General features: G+C 46.9%; 1 pseudogene; it reads left to right on the forward strand.

Moving 5' to 3' along the window:
• Window positions 1-1,595: 1,595 nt before the first annotated feature.
• LOC140636430 (DLA class I histocompatibility antigen, A9/A9 alpha chain-like) lies at window positions 1,596-20,858 on the forward strand (annotated as a pseudogene).

The raw sequence follows: 20,858 nt of genomic DNA on the forward strand, positions 1-20,858 counted from the left end.
TGAGCCACAGGCAGACGCTCAACCTCTGAACCACCCAGGTGTCCCTCTAGAGGCTTCCTAAGTGAGATGGAGGAGCATTTGAGTGGCTCAGTTGGTTAAGTGTCTGCTTTTGGCTCAAGTCGTGATCTCGGGGTCCTGGGATGGAGCCCCAAGTTGGGCTCCCTGCTCAGCGGGGAGCCTGCTTCTCCCTCTGCTCTTTACCCTACCTGTGTGTGTGTTCTAGCTCAAATAAATAAATAAAATCTTTAAAAATAATAGAGCCCCTGAAGCATTTTCAGTGATGAAATGACACAACCTGACTCATATCAGCAGGATCGCTGTCTGTCCCAGGTGGCGAGAGTGGCCTTAGGGTAGCAAGTGTTGGAGTGGCAGCAGGGCCCCAATCAGGAGTGAGAGGGGGTGGAGACTCGGGATGAGAGGCCCTAATTGATGAGAGATGGAGAGAAGGGCTGCAGACCCAGGCGGAGGGAGAGAAGCAGAGGTGACCAGTTTTACAGCAGTGGAATCCTCACATTTAAATACGTTGTTATACAGCCTTTTTAAAAATGGAATCTCTATTTCCAGGTCTTAGCAAGATATTTTTTGCATCTAGAATTTACTATATTCTGTGGGGCTGCCTGAAAATCAGTTGCCTCCTTATGCAAATCAGTTTAAAAAATGTCTAGACGAAATATGTGCACTGCTTAGATGTGAATAATGCATAAAAAGAGGCAATGCAGGAGCACTGGCGAAGGGCATTTTGACTGCATGGAACGTTGCAAATTTGAGGTGCTTCAAGTTTGTACATGCTCCTGATCGAAATGTATAGTATCAAACCATGCTTCCATGTATTGAGGATATGAGGGGAACTCACAGAAATTTGGGGCTATGGAATGAAGATTGTTTTGTTTATTTTTAAAGATTTTATTTATTTATTCATGAGAGACACACAGAGGCAGAGACACAGGCTCCCTATTCGGGCCTTGATCCCAAGACTCCAGGGATCATGACCTGAGCCACCGGCAGAAGCTCAACCACTGAGCGGCCCAGGTGCCCACAACTTCAGGTTTAAAGAGAAAATCCCTGTCTCTCCATCTCCGTTCCCAGGCGAGCTCACTATCTGGCATCCAGTTTCCTGGCGGTGATTTTTCTTTCAGAAGAGTACGGAGAAGTAAGGAGTAGTTCAGCTCAAGTCGAGGGTTTCCACAAACGTAAGGGACAAAAAGGGGCTGATCCCTGCCTGGTGTCTGTCCCCGGTTTCCTCAGAAGGACCGCCGGCCAGGCCTCAGGGAGACGGTGAGAGAAAGCGCTCCGTGCAGGTGGAGGGGAATCAGGGCAAAGCCCTGGGTCTCCGGGAAGACCTAGAGCGGTGTCTGGGGGCGGGGAAGCCCAGTTCCGTCCCCCGCGCGCCTCCCTCCCCTCTCCCAACCCGCCTCAGGGCCTCCCGCCTGGATACTCCGGACTTGGCCCCAGCGCGCACCCCCATTGGGCGGCGGGGTTCTAGGGGAGCCGGTCGGCGTCCCCGGGGTCCGGGCCTGCGGGGCCACCCCTGCCGGCTCTTCGGGTCTCTGGAACCTCAAGGATGCGAGTCGTGATGCGCGGCACCCCCCCCCCCCCCGCCCCTGCTGCCTTCGGGGGCCCTGGCCGTGACCCTGACCCGGGCGGGTGAGTGCGGGCGGGAGCGAGGGGACCGGCGGGCGGGGACGCGGGACCCCGGGAAGCCGCCTCTCCGCCGCCCCCGGCCCCTCCCGCCTCCGCCCCGCCCCGGGCATCTCCCCCGGGCCCCGGGCCCCGCGGCGGGAGGGGGTCGGGCGGGGTCTCACCCGTCGGCTCCGCAGGCTCCCACTCCCTGAGGTATTTCTACACCTCCGTGTCCCGGCCCGGCCGCGGGGACCCCCGCTTCATCGCCGTCGGCTACGTGGACGACACGCAGTTCGTGCGGTTCGACAGCGACGCGGCCACTGGGAGGACGGAGCCGCGGGCGCCGTGGGTGGAGCAGGAGGGGCCGGAGTATTGGGACCGGCAGACGCGGACCATCAAGGAGACCGCACAGGTGTACCGAGTGGACCTGGACACCCTGCGCGGCTACTACAACCAGAGCGAGGCCGGTGAGCGGCGCGGGCCCGGGGCCGGGGCACGACCCCCATCCCCCCGACCGGCCGGGTCGCCCCGAGGGTCCGGGTCCGGGCGTCACCCCGAGTCCGAGGCCCCCGCCCCTCCCCCTCGTCCCCGTCCCGAACCCGCGGGAACTCCCGGGAGGTTTTACTTTCTCTTTGGACTGATTGGCGGCCTGTCGGGGCGGGGCCAGGGTCTCACACCATCCAGACCATGTACGGCTGTGACCTGGGGCCCGGCGGGCGCCTCCTCCGCGGGTACAGGCAGGACGCCTACGACGGCGCCGATTACATCGCCCTGAACGAGGACCTGCGCTCCTGGACCGCGGCGGACACGGCGGCGCAGATCACCCGGCGCAAGTGGGAGGCGGCAGGTGTAGCAGAGCTACAATGGAGGAACTACCTGGAGACGACGTGCGTGGAGTGGCTGCGGAGGTACCTGGAGATGGGGAAGGAGACGCTGCTGCGCGCAGGTACCGGGGCCCCGGGCCTCCCCGATCTCGCCTCAGGCTGAGGCCGTGGGAGAGGATAGGAAGAAATAGAATCCACACCAGTATATGGCCCTCCCATGCGTCATGGATGGAGAGACTAACTCTGCCTAGGTTTTCAGATCCGGTACTAGAGAGTGGCCCTAAGGGTCTGCCTTTCTCCTAGGGACCATTAAGGTCACATTCCCTCCAGGGATGGAGGAGGAGACCATTTCTGAAATAACTGATGAGCAGTTCTTTTTGACTCACTCCCTTTGGGAGCCTTGGGGGATTTTCTCAGGCTTTGTTCTCAGCCCTGTACCTCAAGTGTTTGGAATCAGGCCTCACCTGTTTGAGTCACTTGGCCTCCAGCCAGGCCAGGACCAGAAATTCCTTTTTACCTCTCAAAAACCTGCCTTCTACACTGGGCCATCTCATCCTAATTCTAGAACTTTCCAAACAAGAAGAGATTATGTGTTCAGGCTGGTGTCTGGGTTATTGCTCCTTTCCCCCACCCCAGTTGTCCTATTCATTCTCAGGATGACCACATGAAAGCTGCTTCAGTGGACCAAGACAGATACAGAGTTCCTGAATTTAAATCTTTCTTTCTTCCTTTCTTTCTTTCTTTCTTTCTTTCTTTCTTTCTTTCTTTCTTTCTTTCTTTCTTTCTTTCTTTCTTTCTTTCTTCTTCTTTCTTTCTTTCTTTCTTTCTTCTTTCTTTCTTTCTCTTTCTTTCTTTCTTTCTTTCTTTCTTTTTCTTTCTTTCTTTCTTCCTTTCCTTTCCTTTCTTCCTTTTTTAAAATAAATTTTATTTTATTTATTTTATTTTTTTAAAGATTTTATCCATTTATTCATGAGAGACACAGAGAGAGAGAGAGAGAGAGGGAGAGACAGAGAGAGAGATGCTGAGACAGAGGCAGAGGGAGAAGCAGGCTCCACACAGGGAGCCCAATGCAGGACTCCATCCCGGGACTCCAGGATCATGCCCTGGGCCAAGAGCAGGTGCTAAACCACTGAGCCAGGGATCCCTAAAATAAATTTTATTTTATTTATTTATTTATTTATTTTTTTAAATTTATGATAGTCATACAGAGAGAGAGAGAGAGAGAGGCAGAGACATAGGCAGAGGGAGAAGCAGGCTCCATGCACCGGGAGCCCGACGTGGGACTTGATCCCGGGTCTCCAGGATCGCGCCCTGGGCCAAAGGCAGGTGCCAAACTGCTGCGCCACCCAGGGATCCCTAAAATAAATTTTAAACTTAAATTCAGTTTAGTTAACATATGCTGTATTATTAGTTTCAGAGATAGAATTTACATGATTCATCAATTGTGTATAACACCCAGCACTCATTACAGTACCTGCTCTCCATAATGCCCATCACCCAGTTATCCTTTCCCCCCACCAACCTCTGCTTTAGCAACTCGTAGTTTGTTTCCCAGAGTTAAGAGACGCTTATGGTTTGTCTCCCTCTCTGATTTCATCTTATTTCATTTTTCCTTCCATTCACCTGTGTTTATGTTTTGTTTCTTAAATTCCACATATGAGTGAAATCATATGATATTTGTCTTTCTCTGATGGACTTATTTCACTTAGCATAATACTCTCTAGTTCATCCACATAATTGCAAATGGCAAGATTTCATTCTTTTTGATGGCTAAGTAATATTCCATTGTATATATGTACCACATTTTCATTATCCATTCGTCTGTTATGGTCATCTGGGCTCTTTAAATAGTTTGGCTGTTGTGGACATTGCTGCTATAAATATTGGGGTGCATGTACCCCTTGGAATCATTATGTCTGTATTCTTTGGATAAATACCTAGTAGTGCAATTGCTGGGTAGTAGGGTAGTTCTAGTTCTACCTTTCTTAACTGGATTTTTGTTTTATGAGTTTGATAAGTTTCTTTAGCTCTTGGATACTAACCCTTTGTCTGATATGTCATTTGCAAATATCTTCTCCCATTCTGTAGGTTGCCTTTTAGTTTTGTTGATTGTTTTCTTTGCTGTGCAAAAGCTTTTTATCTTGGTGAAGTCCCAATTGTTCATTTGGTTTTGTTTGCCTTTGGAGACAGTCTAGCAAGAAGTTGCTGTGGCTGAGGTCAAAGAGTTGCTGTCTGTGTTCTCTAGGATTTTGAGGAGTTCCTGTCTCACATTTAGGTCTTTGATCCATTTTGTTTTTGTGTATAGTGTAAGAGAGTGGTTCAATTTCATTCTTCTGCATGTGGCTATCCAATTTTCCCAATGCCATTTGTTGAAGAGACTGTTTTTTTTAACTTGGGGATTCTTTCTTGCTTTGTCAAAGATGAGTTGACCATAGAATTGAGGGTCCATTTCTGGGTTCTCTGTTCTGTTCCAATGATCTATGTGTCTGTTTTTGTGCCAGTACCATACTTTCTTGATGATTACAGCTTTGTAATATAACTTGAAGTCTGGAATTATGACGACACCAGCTTTGATTTTCTTTTTCAACATTGCTTTGGCTATTCAGGGTCTTCTCTGGTTCCATACAAATTTTAGGATTATTTACTCTGGCTCTGTGAAAAATGCTGATGGTATTTTGATAGGGATTGCATTAAATGAGTGGATTGTCCTGGGTAGCATAGACATTTTAACTGTATTTGTTCTTCTAATCCATGAGCATGGAACATTTTTCCATCTCTTTATCTCTTCTCAATTTCTTTCATAAGTGTTCTACAGTTTTCAGAGTGCAGATCTTTTACCACTTTGGTTAGATTTATTCCTAGGTATCTTATGGTTTTTGGTGCAACTGTAAATGGGATCGATTCTTTGATTTCTCTTTCTTCTACCTCTTTGTTAGTGTATAGAAATGCAATTGACTTCTATGCATCAATTTTATATCATGTGACTTTGCTGAATTCCTGTATCAGATCCAGCTATTTTTTGTAGAGTTTCTTGGGTTTTCTACATAGAGTATCATGTCATCTGTGAAGAGTTAAAGTTTGACTTCCCGGCCAATTTGGATGCCTTTTATTTCTTTTTGTTGTCTCATCGCTGAGGCTAGGATTTCTGGTACTGTGTTGAACAGCAGTGGTGAGAGTGGATATCCCTGTTTTGTTCCTGACCTTAGGGGAAAAGCTCTCAGTTTTTCCCCCTTGAGGATGATAATCATTGTGGGTCTTTCATATGGCTTTTATGATATTGAAATATGTTCCCTTGATACCTACATGGTGGAGAGTTTTTAATCAAGAAAGGATGCTGGGACAGCCTGGGTGGCTCAGCGGTTTAGCGCTGCCTTCGGCCCAGGATGTGATCCTGGAGACCCAGGATCGAGTCCCACGTCAGGCTCCTTGCAGGGAGCCTGCTTCTCCCTCTGCCTGTGTCTCTGCCTCTCTCTCTGTTTGTCTTCCATGAATAAATAATAAAATCTTTTTTTAAAAAAGAAAGGATTCTGTGTTTTGTCAAACGCTTTTTCTCCATATATTGACAGAATCATATGATTCTTTTCCTTTCTTTTATTAATTTGTGGAAGTTGAACCACCTATGCAGTCCAGTGATAAATCCCACTTGGTTGTGGTGAATAATCCTTTTATTTATTTTTTTTTAATTAAAATTTTTTTAATTATTTATTTATTTATGATAGTCACAGAGAGAGAGAGGCAGAGACACAGGCAGAGGGAGAAGCAGGCTCCCATGCACCGGGAGCCCGATGTGGGATTCGATCCCGGGTCTCTAGGATCGCGCCCTGGGCCAAAGGCAGGCGCCAAACCGCTGCGCCACCCAGGGATCCCTGAATAATCCTTTTAATGTACAGTTGGATCCTATCAGCTAGTATCTTGGTGAGAATTTTTGCATCCATGTTCATCAGGGATATTGACCTGTAATTCTCCTATTTAGTGAGGCCGTTGTTTGGTTATGGGATCAAAGTAATGCTGGCCTCATAGAATGAGTTTGCAAGTTTTCCTTCCATTTCTATTTTTTGAAACAGCTTTAGAAGAATAGATATTAATTCTTCTTTAAATGTTTGGTAGAATTCCCCTGGGAAGTCATCCAGCCCTGGACTCTTGTTTGTTGGGAATTTTTGATTACTTCTTCAATTTCTTTCCTGGTTATGGGTCTGTTCAGGTTTTCTATTTATTCCTGTTTCAGTTTGGTAGTTTATATGTTTCTAGGAATGCATCAATTTCTTCCAGATTGCCTAATTTGTTGGTATGTAGTTGCTCATAATATGTTCTTATAATTGTTTGTATTTCTTTGGTATTTTAAAAAATTTTATTTATTCATGAGAGACACAGAGAGAGAGGCAGAGACACAGGCAGAGGAAGAAGAAGGCTCCATGCAGGGAGCCCAATGCGAGACTCAATCCCAGGACCCCAGGATCACGCCCTGAGCCAAAGGCAGGTGCTTAACCGCGGAGCCACCCTCAGGCATCCCTCCACCTCTAGAAGTGTCTTTGGGTCTAAATGAGTCTAAAATGAGTCTCTTGTAAGCAGCATATTGATGGGTCTTGTTTTGTTTTGTTTTTTTTAATCCATTATGATACCCTGTGTCTTTTGATTGGAGCATTTAGTCCATTTACATTCAGAGTAATTTTGAAAGATATGAATTTAGTGCCATTCTATTACCTGTAAAGTCGCTATTCCTATAAATTGTCTCCTTTCCTTTCTGATCTTTGTTACTTTTGGGCTCTCCCTTCACTCAAAGGATCCCCTTTAATATTCCTTGCAGGGCTGATTTAGTATTCACAAATTCCTCTTTTTTTTTTTTTTTTTTAGATTTTATTTATTTATTCATGAGAGACACACAGAGAGAGGCAGAGGCACAGGCAGAGGGAGGAGAAATAGGCTCCATGCAGGGAGCCCAATGTGGTACTCAATCTTGGGATTCCAGGATCATGCCCTGAGCCAAAGGCAGACACTCGACCACTGAGCCACCCAGGCATCCCAAATTCCTCTAGTTTTTATTTTTCCTGGACACTCTTTATCTCTCCTTCTATTTTGAATTACAGCCTTGATGGATAAAATATTCTTGGCTGCATATTTTTCCCATTTAGCACATTGAATATATCATGCCAGCCCTTTCTGGCTTGTCCAGTTTCTGTGGACAGGACTGCTGTCAGCCTTATGTGTCTACCCTTGTAGGTTAAGGAACTCTTATCCCTGAGGCATCCCCTGGGTGTGTTTTGGTCTGCTTATAAAAGAAACTAGATCTCAGTGATGGCTGGGTGGTTCAGTGGTTGAGCATCTGCATTTGGCTCAGGGCATGATCTTGGGATCCAGGGATCAAGTTCTGCACTGGGCTCCTTTCAGGGAGCCTGCTTCTCCCTCTGCCTATGTCTCTGCCTCTCTGTGTCTCTCATGAATAAATAAATAAAATCTTACAAAAAGGGATCCCTGGGTGGCGCAGCGGTTTGGCGCTTGCCTTTGGCCCAGGGCGCGATCCTGGAGACCCGGAATCGAATCCCGCGTCGGGCTCCCGGTGCATGGAGCCTGCTTCTCCCTCTGCCTGTGTCTCTGCCTCTCTCTCTCTCACTGCATGCCTATCATAAATAAATTAAAAAAAAAAATCTTACAAAAAATTAAATAAATAAAAGAAACTAGATCCCAAAATAAGAAAGAAACATTTATATATATATATATATATACAAAAATAAAATTCAATAAAAGGAAGCAAAATAAAAATATATAATGCATATATGAAAATAAAAATTAAAGAATAAAAAAGAATTGAAAAAATAGGAAAATAACTGAAAAATAATACTGAAAGACTAGAGAATAAAAAAAAACATAAATGGTATATACTGTTTTCCTTGAGAGCTGAAGCTTTGCTGTCTGCTCTGATCAGTAAACCTGGTGCCCGCTGGTTGTGCTGGTCTTCTGTGGGAGAGTCCTGCTGCGCTGATCCTCAGGTGGACTTTGCCCCGGTGGAAGTGCACTTCTCTTGCACAGAGGCCGAGCTCAGTGTAAGTGGCTCTGGATTCCACTAAGTGGCCCTGTTTTGCTCCCTGAAGGCTTTTGGCTCTCATGAGCAGGATGAATAGGGCTGCATCCCGCTCTCTAGTCTTGGAGCTGAAAATTCACACCCGCACTCTTCAGTGAGCCCTCATGAAAAGCAGTTGATCACCTTGTCTCCCAGGTGTTCACCTAGCCTGTGACTGAGCATTTTTTTAAAAAGATTTTATTTATCTATTCATGAGAATACACAGAGAGGAGAGAGAAAGAGGCAGAGACACAGGCAGAGGGAGAAGCAGGCTTCACGCAGGGAGCCGGATGTGGGACTCTATCCCGAGTCTCCAGGATCACACCCTGGGCTGCAGGCGGTGCTAAACTGCTGAGCCACTGGGGCTGCCCAACTGAGCATTTTTATCTCAGGCAGGCAACTGAGTTTTAGGCCGCCAAACCTGACACACTCCAGCTGTGTGGACCCATACAGTTCCTCCCCAGGAAGGAAGAGGGGTATAGCTGTGCTTCTCCCACCTGCTGGGCCCCTGCTCAGAGAGCAGTTTGCCTGACTGTGTAGCGGTTTGTGGTTCATGGCCACACTGAGCAGAAACCCGGCACCAAAACTCGCTGATGGCAGCTGGCTTCCCCAGTGGGTGCCTGGGACCTGCTGCGCTCAGACACTCCCATTCTTCATCCTGAGACTCTGCTGTCCCACCTGGGATTTTGCCTCCATCGCCACCTGAGTCCCTTTAAGCCAGGGACTCCCCACTGTAGGAGACTTCTAGAAGTTCTCATTTTGTGCTCCCGCTGCATACAATGCTTTGCAGTAGCCCCTGTGGGCGGCGCCCTCCCCTCTGACGTATCCTCTGATATTTCGCACTGGATTTGGGTCCTCGCACCTCCTACCTCCCACAAAGTGGTTGGTTTTCTACTTGTACAATTGCAGCATTTCTTTTCTCAGATTTCCGATCTATTTCTCAGGTTTTCAGAATGATTTGATAAATATCTAGCTGTATTCCGGGGACCAGATGAAGTTAAGGTCTCCTATTCCTCTGCCATCTTAACTCCTCCCTAAGTTCCTGAATTTTCTGACCCTTCTCTTCAGATCCCCCAAAGGCACTCTCACCCACCACCCCTTCTCTGACTGTGAGGTCACCCTGACCTGCCAAATGGGATGGGGAGGACCAGACCCAGGACACAGAGCTTGTGGAGACCAGGCCTGCAGGAGATGGGACCTTCCAGAAGTGGGCGGCTGTGGTGGTGCCCTCTGGACAGGAGCAGAGATACACGTGCCACGTGCAGCATGAGGGGCTGGCGGAGCCTGTCACCCGGAGATGGGGTAAGGAAATCAGGAGCCCTTGTGGGAGAACTTCAGTAGAGTTGAGGGTGAGACCTGAGGGGCAAGGCCCTCACCTCATCCTCTCTTCCCAGAGTCCCCTCCTCGGCTCACCATCCCCATCGTGGGCATCGTTGCTGGTCTGCTTGTCTTTGTGGTCTCTGGTACTATGGTGGCTGGAGCTGTCCTGTGGAGGAAGTAGATCTCAGGTAGGGAGGGGATGCTCTGAGTTTTCTCAGCGTTTCAAGCCCAGGTAGAAGTTTGTCCTATCTCATTTAGGGGAAGTGCTACCCGCACACATGTGCTTGTCCACTCCATTGTGCAGCTCATTGCTACATTCACTGTGTAGTAAAGCACGTGTGAGAGTGAAGGACAAACTCATCCCTCCTGTTGAATGTGGTGATGGAATCTGATCCCCAGTGGTCACAGGTCAGAGAGCAAGGTCCTTGCTGAGGACAGACTCCAGGAGAATGGTTGGTCTCATCCTGCTATCTCTTTTCTTCATGTCCCTGATTCTTCCATAGGTCTGTAGTTAAAGTTTTGGAAACTTCCGTGTGGTCCAGGCTATGAGTTTCACCTAGGATCTCGGGTCATGCCTTCTCCATGGCACCTCATGTGATGTTTTCTTTCCACAGGTGGAAGAAGAATTATGCTGAGGTTGCACATGAGTATGGAGGGGGTGATCCCTGAAACCCCGGGGTGGTACAGACAGGACCCCATGGGGATCTTGGCACCCCCCCCACTAGCTCCTCCTTTGGTCTCATCTCCTTTGGCTCTGACCACATTCTATCTGTTCTGCCCCAGGCAGTGACAGTGCCCAGGGCTCTCTCTCTGCTTCTACTGGTGAGACCTTAGAGGGCCTGAAGGGGGGAGTGGGGAGGGGACTGGGCCGTGATTGGGTAGTGGGGATTCTTTGAGTAGGATATTTTGAGCATGTGCTGAGCTGTTGAGAAAGTCAGCATGTATATGACTGACCCAAATCTGTTCATGATTATTTTATTTCATAGTGTGAACCAGCTGCCTCGTGGGGGACTGAGTGATGCAGGATTTGTTCACTTTCCCACCTTGTGATGTCAACACCCCTGATTTCTCTTTCTGCAAAGGGCATGTCTGAATGTGTCTGAAATATGTTCCTATTAACATAATGTGAGGAGGTGGGCAGACTGGCTCCCTCCCCACGTGACTCCCCTCCCCCGACAGACCTGTGTTCTGCTTTTGTGTTGCTTTTGTGTTGCAGCTGAGGGAGAGCGGGTCATCTCCATCCCTGTCTTTATGTTACACCGAGCTACAACTTCTTACTTCCTTATTGAACATAGGACTGTGGATGTGAAATTGTTTTTTCCAGTTCTTGTCATGAGGAGCTGATCAGTTAGTCAGATCTGATCTGAAAGGAGAAGATTCCTAAAGTTTGAGAGAGGAAATAAATGGGAGCACTGAGACTCTTCCAGAACCTGCAGATTTGGTGTACTGTGTCTGCTCTATGTGAGGACAGGAGACGCTGTGAGGAGCCTAGTATGGAGGAGCCTCATGCCCACTTGGTGCTCAGTGCAGCAAGGGTGTGACATGGTCACTCAGCTGAGGACTCTCTCTGCTGTTTTGTCCTTGTCCCTCCAGTAGAACCTGTCCTTCCAGGACCTGTGATCATAGAGACTTGGGCATCACCCAGACCTTGTCCTGCCTCCGGGACCATGGGCAGCAATGTTGTGTGGCAGGGTCAGCCTAGGATCGGGCCTGGGTTTGGGCTCTCAGCCCCAGCTCTTGGTGTTTATTTGCTGTTTCTGTGTGTCTGTAGAGGATCAGTCCTTTTCTCATGTTCCTGTGGGAGTTCTGGCCTCATTCATCTTCGGGGGTCTCCTGTCTGACAGCAGCAGGAGGTGGTTGGCCGTCAGTATCTCCGCAAGGCCCAGGGCAGCCCCTGTGCACAGGCATCTGTGTATCCAGAGGTTATTTTCAGACTCATTCAAGTCTTATCCTCCTTCTAGGGCTCGACTGTTCTTTCCATCGTTTCCCCAGTCTTCTCAGAGGAACAGATACTGGATTGGCAGACAGGAAGCATGCTGTAATTTCTCATTTAAAATCAGTTCTTGTTGTGTTTCCATCCCCTGCTTGCCTGTGCTCTGCCCTAGTGATCCTGTGCTGGCTCCAATCCAAAGTCAAGGTGTTATGAAGCAGAGTCTCCTTGGTTTCTCTTCGGTTGGGAGATAGCTGTTGTGAGTCAAGGGTGGTTGTTTTTTGAAAATGGAATGTACGTGGTGTGCAGGAAAGGTGCTGTGAGAGTGGGGAGGGAGGGAGGAGGGATAGGATGGTGAGAGAAGCATAGAGGCGCTGCTGGCAGCCTGATAGGTCACAGTGCTGGAGCTGCCCCAGAGCAGATGTGGTCTGAGGCTGCATTAGCAAAGATACTGACTCTGGAATAGGGAGATGCTCTACACCGGTCACTCCTTCACTGGTTGTGTGAAGATACATGACACTTCACTTCACTCCAACACTGTGTTGTGTGAGATACATGACACGCCACGTTTTGCATCTGGGAAGTATGGGTGAAGTTCTGTGTTTTTCACGAGGTGCTACTCTGCTGCAGGTCTTCACATCATACTTTTAACAGCAGGAATGTACATTAAGATTCCCATGTGGCTGTGCATCAGCCTTACCTGTAGGGCTTATTAAACAGGCAATTCCTTGATCTTGTGCCTAATATTCTGAGTCTCTGAGTCTGGGGAGAGGCCTGTGCATTTTGTGAGAAGCTGCATGAGTGATCCTAGTGCTTGATCCTAGTGCTCAGCGGGAACCACTGCGATCCGTGATCAGAGCAAGCCTGGGTGGGGAGGGCATTCAAGTTTCTTTTAAATGTGGACTTTTTCCCCTCATAGAGACAAGGCATTTGTTGTCAGTATGAGACATGCTGTTGTAAGATATGTGGCATTGTTTTATCATGGGATATGGTCAGGTGGGAGGATTAGGGAGCGGTTCACAGTTCAGTATGACAAACATCTCTGAATGCTTGTTCTCTGCAACTATTCCTCTGATTGATTTCTTGGAGCAAAGAATGGAATCCAACTTTTCTTGAACTTAGACAAAGGATAGGGGATACATACATACTTATCTATGTCTTCTATGTATATAAAATATTGTTTGGGGGAAAATCATACCACAGGCTTAGGCTACACAGCCAGGAACAGAATCCACAATTGCACAGTAAACCAGGTCTCACACAGGAACCATGGCTTCTGCTGCTGGGCACAGTTGTCACTGCTCACACCACTGACTCAGTTAATCCAGAACACTGGCCCCCTTGGCTGGGACTGCCATAGCTGCTGCTTGTGGGACTGGATGACACACTGCCATCCTGCCACCTATGCCCATGCCTTCTGCATAGTGGCAGCTTCTCTCTGTCCCCAGGTCGTGAGTCAGGGCCAGCGTGTTGTCACCTGTTTGGTGGAGTCTCATGCTGTGTGTAACTAGAAGGATGTTGGGAAAATAGGACTTCCTCCTCTGTGGAGAGAGGCGGTCTCTTCTAAAGACCCTAAATTTGGAATTCTCCTCATGTAGGAAGGCAGTTGGGGTGAGGGATGGAGAGGGATGGAGAAAGCCATTCTTGGAGCACAGATCTGAGGCTGAAACTTGATCTGGTGTGCTTTGTAGGCACTCAGGTTTGACCGAAGGAACAAGTGTCTAATAAATGACACCTGTCTTCTAATTCCCTTGGTACTACATGATTAGATCCAGCTTTTGTCCACTCCAGTGTTCGCTCACAGATACATGCAATGGTGTTGTGGGCTGGTGGCATGATGACTCAGGATGTGTTTGCCCTGCCTTTGGCTCCTTGCAAAGAGGAGAACACCCAGGTCTGTACGACTTCAATGGGTCTGTGTGGGTACCAATGTGTCATGCTGACGTTTATATTTCCTTGTGCCTGGCGACATCCTGGGGGAGAGAATCTCTTAACATCTATCAGCTTTTATGTGACTGCTTGCCAAGGATGAAAAACCAAACAGTGAAAGAACTCAGAGCACCAGCCTGGTTTTCTAGTGTAGCTATAGTGTCCCTCAAAGTCTGAACTGTTCATTCACAACAGTTTGGCTGAGAAAATGAAAAGGGGAGTTTATTCAATGGTTCATGAATTGGGCAGCTGCCCAGCTAGCAAATCGCAAGGAACCTCTTCTAGCTGCAGAAAGGAAAGTATTTTAAAGGCATAGGGGAATGGAGAAAAGGAAACTATTGGTAAAAAAAATGCCTTGTTGTAAGCAAGGTGGCCCTGCTAAGGGGAAAGGAAGTGGTCTTTCAGTGGCATCCCTCCAGTGCTGACCAGGAACTTCTGGTGGCTGATTATAGGTCACATTTCTGGGAGAAGCTGAAGCTGCAGTTAGGCTAAGTATTAAGTTCTTGGTGGTGTTTAGCATAAATGACTTCATTTTGGGCCTGCTAACAGGACCATGAGCATCTGGTTGCAGACAGAAGGACATGATAGGAATGCTTCTGCCTTATCCTTTGCTCTTGTAAGATGAGGTACAGGTTTACTTGCTTGCTCTTACTCTGAATTTCTCCTTGTGGAGTGGTGAAGATTTATTCCTCCACCTGAGGAGACAGAGAATACATAGGGGAGTGGCAGAGGGAGAGGGAGAAGCAGACTTCCCACTGAGCAGGGAGCCCACCTCAGGTCGATCCCAGGACCCCAAGATCATGACATGAGGCAGATTCCTAACTGACTGAGCCCCAGGTGCTCCAGTTCATTTCAGTTCTGACATTGTCGACCTGGAGTGAGCATGGAACCCACAGGTGTAAGGATTCATCCTGCAAGATTGCCCACAGCTCATGAGCAAGTCTCAACTATCAGCTATTCATGTCACCTGCACTTTTCTTCAAGTTGGCTACAGAGTGGGGGTAACTCTAGAACCCTCAAAGTTCTAGAATGACTCCTAGAAACTCAGGAAAATTTTCTGCTTACTCTTATGGTTTATTATAAGGATACATATGAGCAGCCAGATAAGGAGGTACAGGAGTGTGGGAGTGTGAAGGTTCCAGTGCAGGAGCTTCTGTCACTGTGGAGTTGGAATGTGCCACCCTCAGATGTGTTTGTCATTTCAGAAGCTCTGTGAACCCTGTTGTTGAGAAGTTTTCATGGAAGGTTCATGACATAGGCATGATTCATTCACTGGCCATCGACCATCGGTGATGGAGGTCAGCCTCCAGTGCCTCTCCCCAGAGGTCGGTGAGTGAGGCCAATGTCTCTAACTCTGTAATCATGGTTTGGTCCTCCTGGTCACCAGTCCCAGCGTGAAGCTATCTAGGACCCTCACCCAAGTCACCTCATTAACATATCAGAGACACTCTTATCACTCAGGATATCCTAATGGCTTGGGGACCAAATATTTTTATTATCCCATAGGCTACCTCTGGTCTTTGACCATAGATCCCTTGTAGTAAAAGGACCGAAATCTAGGATAACAAGAAGAAAATTGTCAAAGAGATAAAAAAGGAGACCAGTGTACCAAATAAGGAATTTAGAAATAATTCCACATATATGTGGATACAGGATTGTTGATAGAGGTAAGACTTGAGGAGAGAGGGGAAAGGATGGAGTTTTCAATAAAAGTGAATCAACTACTGGCCATTCATGAAGGAAAAAAGATAGATGTGAACCTTTTCTTCACACCATACACATGCAAAAACAAATCAATTACAATCTATAAAATTTCAGAAAATATTACAGAAAAATATCACTATGACTCTGATTTAAGAAAGAACTTAGCAGAACAATGGAAGACATTTGCAATAGAGAAAGAATCCTCTATGTTATTAGTTATAACTAATAGTGCTGTTCATCTAAAGACGTCATCAAGAAAGTGAAAAGACAGGCCACGTATTGGGAGGAATCTTTGCCATGCATGTTAGCAACCAAGACTAGCCCACAGAACATGTCAGTGCTGCTCAGATCAGTGAGCATCGGACACACTACTTACTGGAGCTTCCCATTTGCCAAACTGTAGTGGCAGCCAGGAGCATCTGGAGACACAGGAGTCCACTCCCTGAGTGGAGGGTAGAGGATGGTCTCCCAGGGCACAGACGTGGTGAGCAGTGGGAAGGGGGATAAATGGGAAAGTGACAAAGAAATCAAGGTGATATTTTAAGAAATGTCGATAAAAGGCAAATCTACAGACAGTAGTTTAGTGGTTGCGCAGGATTGGGGAGAGGTGACAGGAGAAGTGAGGGGTGACTGCTAATGAGCACAAGGTTTCTTTAGGGCTGATGAAAATAATCTAAAATTGGTTGTAACAGGAAGCCTGGGTGGCTCAGCAGTTGGCCATCTGCCTTTGGCTCAGGTCATGATTCCAGGGTCCCGGGATTGATTCCCACACGCACAGATCCAAATCCATTACATAATCTTTGAACATTATCTCTTTTCACCTCAATATAAGTGAAGGGACTTCTGGATAAAATTCTACATGTGAAAAAAAGACAACGCATAGTCTCACACATGTATGCGTGCGCGCGCACACACACACACACACTCTTTAAGAACTAAAATACTTGGGTATTTGAGTCCCACATCTGCCTTTGGCTCAGGTCGTGATTCCGGGGTCCCGGGATTGAGCTCCCCTGCAGGGAGCCTGCTTCTCCCTCTGCTTATGTCTCTGCCTCTCTCTCCGTGTCTCTCATAAATAAATTAATAAAATCTTAAGAAAAATAAAATTGGTTGTAGCGATAGTCGCACAACTCTGTGAACATCCTAAACTGTTGAATTGTACACTTAAATCAGTGAATGGAGAGTGAATAAGATCTCAGTAAAGCTGTAATAACAAACCCACAATGAGATGATCTGCTAAATCCACTAGAACCTCGCATCACGCTGACTGGCTGTGAAGAGGTGCTGTCAGGGTGGCTGGAGGGGCAGGAAGCACCTGGGACCACATGTCCTCCTGGATGACAGATGCACTGAGGGTTTAGAGCTGTCGGGGAAAGCTGGGGTCTACTGAAGGCTTGCTCTTGCAGGGGGAAGGCTGGGAGGGTAGAGGGCAGGTCACTTCAGGCACTTCCAGCCTGTGCCATAGATGAGGCAACTGTCCTCTGGCCTCTAGGCCTGTGGCCAACAGCCGGCAGGAGTCCCCACAGCAGTTGGCACAGGTAGTGGAAGCTAAGGTGAGCAATTAGGGCGCTGTTTGTGAACATCAGGAATAAATGTTCTTTTTTTTTTTAAAAGATTTTATTTATTTATTCATGAGAGACACAGAGAGAGAGAGAGAGAGGGGCAGAGACACAGGCAGAGGGAGAAGCAGGCAAAGGGAGAAGCAGGCTCCATGCAGGGAGCCCGACGTGGGACTCGATCCAGGGTCTTTAGGATCACACCCTGGGCCGCAGGCGGCGCTAAACCGCTGTGCCACTGGGGCTGCCCCAGGAATAAATGTTCTGATCGCTGCTGGCTGCTTTTGGTCACGGGGATGCAGCAAAGATGCAGGCAACCGTGTTTGCAACGCCCACCACCCATGGGACAAACCTTGCTCCTGTGGTTGAAGAAACTTCACGGGTATTTGAAACGCCTGGGAACTTCCCCCTCATTTCCTCCTTTTTTCCATTTTGGGAGGCAAGATATAAGGACTACAACATGGAAAAGCAGCTGCAAATACAGGGACTTTACGGCCTTACATGTGCCCAGGGAAAGGCACAGGCTCCTAAATGATCTGAGAGGTTCTCAAGTTGACACCTTAGGTGGATTCCTCCCACAGGACACTACGCAACAGAACGACCAAGAAACAGAAGTGACAAATAGCAACCAACAAAGCTGTGCAAACTCTGGGGAAGGGGAGAGTCTGAATTCCAGAGTTATCACAGAGGATTTAAATATGCAGTTTTCAAAACAAAAAATCACGAGCCTATGAAGAATCAGGAAAGTTTGACTGTTGAAAGGAAAAAAATCAATGAGTAGAACTGTCTGAGAAAGAATAGATGGCAAACCTGCTAGAGAAAGATGTTAAAACAATAGCCTTACAGATGTTCCCGCTGAAGTCAGGTGACAGCAGAGTAGGAGCTCCCACTGCTGATCTCTCCATAGAAACAACAAACACAAAAATCAAGTGTTAAAAATGTAAAAATAAATAAATAAGAGTGTACCAACTTTGATTCTGTAAAAACATCAACAAAAATGATAAATAAATAACACAAATTGAGGGCAGCACCTCTGGGAAAGCTCTGGACTATCACGAGGAGACAGCAGAACCCACAAAGAAATGGACATCTGTGAGTTCTCTGAAAATGAATTCCAAATGGTTATTTTAAAGAAGCTCAGCAAGATTGAAGAGATTAACACAGATACCTTATAGGCCATGTGTATGGGTTTGATATATTTAAAATGCTCAAGGCAAAAGCTATTAACCAAGAATATTTATCCAGCAAAATTGTCTTTTGGAAATGAAGGAGAGATCAAGACCTTCCCAGACAAAACTGAAGGAGTTCATCTCTACTAGACCTGCCTTAGAAGAAATGCCAAATGGATTTCTTGAAATAGAAATGAAACAAGGGCACCTGGGTGGCTCAGTCAGTTGAGCATCTGCCCTCAGCTCAGGTCATGACCCCAGAGTTCTGAGATCGAGTCCTAGGATGGAGCCCCAGGATCAAGCTACTTGCTCAGCAGGGAACATGCTTCTCCCTCTGCTCCTCACCTAATACGTGCTTCTCTTCCTCTCAAATAATAAATAAAATCTTATTAAAAAGAAATAAATGAAAAACACTAAGTATTGACATGAAAACATAGGAAGATATGAATTCAATGATAAAGGTAAATATATACTCAGAAGTCTCTAGCACTGTATGGTGGAGTATAAATCCATATAAATTTATACTCTAGTATAAAACTTAAAAGACAAAAGTGTTAAAATAACTAGAATTTCAATATTTGGTTAATGAATACACACAAAAAATATGTAAATTGTGACATCAACAACATAAAATGTGGGCGGAGGAGTAGATGTGTAGAGTTTTCTGTGCAGTTGAAGTTAAGTTGATATCAGCTTAAAATAGGCTGTGATAACTGCAAGGATGGATATGATAGCCTCCTGGGAACCACAGAGCACCCACCTACAGTAGATACACAAGGGATAAAGAGAAAAGAGCCAAAGCATTCTACTACAAAACATCACCAACTCACAATGAAGGCAGAAAGGGAGGAAGACCGGAACAAAGGAACAAAACAAGCAGAAAAACAGTTAACAAAATAGTAGGTTTTTATCTATCAACAGTGATTCTAAGGGTGAATGGATTCAATTCCCCAGTCAAAAGAGAGCTCCTGAGTGGATTAAGAAAAGGCTCTGCTGTTGTTGTTGTTGTTTTTTTTTTTTTTTTTAATTTACTTATGATAGTCACAGAGAGAGAGAGAGAGAGGCAGAGACACAGGCAGAGGGAGAAACAGGCTCCATGCCGGGAGCCTGATGTGGGATTCGATCCCGGGTCTCCAGGATCGCGCCCTGGGCCAAAGGCAGGCGCTAAACCGCTGCGCCGCCCAGGGATCCCCGGCTCTGCTATTTTTAAAAGGATACTATTGTTAGCTTTAAGGCCACTCAGAGGCTCAGAGTGAAGGGATAGATAAAGTATTGCAGCAAGTGGAGAGCAAAAGGGAGCAGGAGTTACTAGAGTTGGATCAGACAAAAAGTGTAAACAACGAAGGTCATTATATGATGTCAAAGGGGTCAATTCAGCAGGAGGAGATAACAGCTGTAAATATGGATGCAACCACCACTGGAGCACCTACATATATTAAGCAATTATGAACAGATCTGAAGGCGAAAATAGACAGCAATGCAATAATAGAAGGACTTCATTGCCCCACTTTCTTTCAACAATGGATAGGTCATTCAGATATAAAACCATAAGGAAATCTTGGACTTGAACTAGAGATCTAACAGACACATCCAGAATACTACATTCAACAGAGGGGGATACACATTCTTCCCAAGTGCACACAGAATACTATCTGGGATAGCGTAGGTCCCAAACAAGCCTTAACATGATTCAGAACTTGAAATCGTGTAAGTATCTTTTCCAGCCAGGATGGTATGAATCCAGAAATCAGTAACAGTAGCAAAAGTGGAAAATTGATAAATAAGTGGAAATGAAACAAGACCCACCTGAACAATCACGAGTCAAAGATGAAATAAAAAAGGAGATCAGAAAAATACCCCCCCCACTTTTATTTTTCGAGTAGGAAAGATCCTTTTTTATTGGGGTGGACACGGAGCACGCACTAGTCTGTGATAAAATGACTTAAGAGAAAGATCCGGAAATGCCAACTTCTCCCTCTGGCACACATTCAGAGCAAAGCCTGGGCACAGAATAGGTCCCAGCCAAGTCTTTAAGGCCCGGACTAGAGAGTAGGAGCAGGGAGAAAGGCTCCCACCCATGCTGCTGGGCCACAGCATGGCCCTGGCTCTAGACCCTTGCAGACATACTCTGGTTTTTCCGGAGGAGACCTGGAGGGGGGTGGGGGAGTGAAAGGGGATTCTGGGTAGTGGAGTTTGTGAATAACAATGTTTTTTAGAAAGCATCTACCAACATCACACTACTGGGTCTGATGTCCCCTTTAACCATTGCTTGGTACATTTTACAGCATAAATAAAAACTCAAGGAAAATAAATACTTCTGCTCCTATGAGGTTGGAAGTGGTATGGATAGTCAGGTGTGGGTGGGCCAGTAGGGGCAGGACAGGGGGCGCTTACACAAGGAGGGCGGGCCTGGAGCAGACAAGACAGGAGGCGCCTGTGGGGGAGTGAGAGTCTTAAGTGTCCTCATGCATGTCCGGCTGTTGGTCCGAGCGACCTTGTGGGGGTGTGGGTGTGGGGGGGTACAGAGTTCTCACCCTCAAGGTCCACTTGCTTCTGGTCTCTCTTCTTGGCGGTGTTCTTTTTGTCCTATTGCTGATGTAGGTAGCGCAAAAGGATGTTTGTCTTTTCTGTCACAATGATCTGTTCAGATGGGTACTCCCAGGTGGGCAGGTAGACTGAAGGACGCCGGTTCGAAGCTTTGCACACAGAGTCAGCACGAAATCGACTAAAATTGCTTTTGTCGTAGACAGG

Source organism: Canis lupus, chromosome 7 (genome assembly GCF_048164855.1).
Source record: "Canis lupus baileyi chromosome 7, mCanLup2.hap1, whole genome shotgun sequence".
Taxonomy (NCBI): Eukaryota; Metazoa; Chordata; class Mammalia; order Carnivora; family Canidae; genus Canis; species Canis lupus.